Genomic DNA, 3068 nt, shown 5'->3' on the forward strand with positions numbered 1-3068 from the left:
AAACTGCTGTAAGATAAATGTGGGCCTAATATTACAGTGAGAAAATATAGTTGAAATATAGTATTCTCTTAAAATACAAGGCTTACCATTTGAGGTAAATTACGTAAGAGGACAATTTTCAGAAAGTGATAGTTTGTCAAGAAAATTATTTCAAATACACAAATAGTTTATTTCTAAGAGGGAACATCTTTTATTCTCCTTGACTCCACTGTGGGATTAGGATCTCCATTTAACAATTATTGAACGCTTACCATACACCCAGAACTGTAATAAAATCTTGATTAAATGGAGCCTACCCATTTAGAGATCTAAGTTACCCATATCTTATTTTTCCTTGTAGTCAACTTTTATGAACAAGTTGTATAAATCAGAGTAGGAGGAAGGCTTAGTATCTTTTAAACAATTGCCTCAGGGGATCTACTGTGCAGCCAGAGTTGAGAGCAATTGGTCTAATTCAAAGGGTCTCTACCTTGGCTGCATATTGGAATCACCTGGAAAGTTTTGGATTATTGAGGCCTTGGAACCAACCCCAGACATTCTGAATCAATGGGGTATCACCTGGCCATTGTGCCATTTAACAGATTCAGGTGATTTCAATGTGCAGCCAAGGTTATAAACCATTGAAATGAGTTCTTGCATATAAAATAAGAAATAACCAACACGAGTAGTTTATATTACTCAGAACAGTGAGGAGACAAACCAAAGGAAATACTTTTCATAAAAGCAACTACTAGGTATAACACACTGCTGGTTACTCTCACCAATTTTCCTATTTAAAATCAGAAAAAACAAAAATTGATATCAAATATTTAGTTAGTGGGATTAAAGATTTTACAAAGCCTTTGGACCTTTTGGAATGATGGAAATATTCTATATCTTGATTGTGGTGTTGGTTACAAGACTACACATTTTTGAAAACTGATAGAAGTGCATGCATAAAATGGGTGAGTTTTTCTGTATGTAAACCGTACCTCAGTATTAACGTGAGCCTACTCCCCCCCCCAAAAAAACCCCTAAAACTTAGAGTATATGTACCTATTTGAAGGAAGGTCTTAGCCAATATTTTAACCTTGTTTTGCAATACAGTAACAAATGCTGATGCTTATAACTGCTTAATAAGAAAGTGTACTAATATGTTTCAGAAGTATTCACAAGCATGGATTTAAAATAAGAGTTGTTGCTGGTGGTTTTTTTTTTTTTTTTTTTTTTGAAAGCTTTGCCATTTTCATTTACTGTAAGGGAGAATGGGGGTTAGGCTAAGGGATGGGATGGGGAAGCTGCAGTGCTAACACTTTGTGCTGGACCTACTCAGATCCATTCTCTACCCTCCCCTGTCCTGAGTGGATGATAGGCTCCCTTGCCTTCTGGCCTACAGTCAGATTCAGCCAATGCAAAGATTAGCAAGACAACATCCTTACGACCCCACCCCCCAGGATTGCTGTGATCTGGTTGCATCTCTGTAGTCACAGCCTTATCAGGCAGCTCTCTCCCTCTCCCTTCTCCTTCCCTCCTCCACTAGTCTTCTCTCCAAATTCCATTATATTGAGGCTCACACCTTCAGGCCTGCAGGTATTAACCATGCCCACTGTAACTGGCCCTAGAGTATTGCCCACACTGTTGTAAACTGTCAATGTTAAATTCCCTCAAATTATCCAATTGGGTATGCCCTCTCTTTCTTCCTGGATCCCTGACTGATAGACCTACCCTGGCCACCACCCAACTTCTGCATTGATTAGAGGGGTGTTACTTCAAAGAATCAGTTTTAGTGGTACCGGATTTTCACGGCAATAATAATGAAAAAATAATAGGTTTGAAGTCCTACTGACTTAGATTCAAATTCTGCCTTGCTAGCAAATACTAGCCTTGTGGCCTTCAGCAAGATTCTTAGCTTCTCTGAGCCTTAATTTGCTCATCCACAAAATGGGACAGGGCTACTTCTCTCCCAGAATTATCTTGAGTTTAAACAAGAAGCCATACAAAAGGGTCTAGTAACGATTCTCAGCAATGAGAGTATATCAAAGTGTATCAGTGGAATTTTCTGAGTGGACATATGTTCATGCCCATCCCTGGAGATTTTATTTCAGTGTGCTGAAGGTTTTGTGTGTACGTTCATATGGAAGAGGGGGTGGTGGAGGATTTGCAGCATCTGTTTATCTAATTATCTTTATGGCTGAATGTGATCCCAAAAAAGCATAAAACTCATCACCCTAATACAGCACAGGATATAAATAAATGATTTTTACCCTTTCTATCAATCTTCTGCATTACTTTAACCAAAAATCCCTATCAGAGGACTCTACAATTTTCATTCCCAATAGTGACTGAAGGAAATATAATAATCTGCAAATATCTGAGCAAACTAATTAACATTTAAGGATAAATGAATGACAAGAAAAATCATTTCCTTTTAACAGGCAAGGAGATAGAGTGTTAGATAGAGACACCCAGGAAAAAGAGTAATAACATCAAAGTGAAAGTACAGAAAGAAGATACTGGATACCACTGAAGCAAATGCTTCCTTCTGTTTCTATTCACTGGGAGAAAAAAATGCTTAATGACAGATGCCGGGGAGGGTACAGAGTTCTATAAAGTTTATGTATTAGCTAAATAAATTATATACAATTATTATGACCAATGGCCTATTACAATTACAATTTATTGATAAAAAGCCCCTCCCCCAACACACACAGAAAGTACAGAAACTACAGAATACAACATCTGTGTGATAGAACCTCATTGCTTTTGTAGTGCAAGATGGAAGATCTAGGAAGACTTCTCTGAAGAAGGCATCAATGAGTTCAGCCAGCAATTTTGTACTGAGCACCCACTGTGTGCCAGGCACTGTGCTAGGATCTGGAGGAGACACAAAGATGGATAAGACGAGATCTCTGTTCTGATGAAGCTCACTGACTCTAATTCCAAGCGAGTGAGGATAAAAAGAGGCAGAGAAAAATACTGCACATGTGTGGCCAGGAATTCCTATAATTTTGGGGGAAGATGAGTCATACAAGATACATTTCAAACAAAATGGGTCCTAACTGAATTCCTCATACTAGCTATTTTTTTTT

Source organism: Galeopterus variegatus, unplaced genomic scaffold, assembly GCF_000696425.1.
Source record: "Galeopterus variegatus unplaced genomic scaffold, G_variegatus-3.0.2 Scaffold3181, whole genome shotgun sequence".
In the NCBI taxonomy this organism is placed as follows: Eukaryota; Metazoa; Chordata; class Mammalia; order Dermoptera; family Cynocephalidae; genus Galeopterus; species Galeopterus variegatus.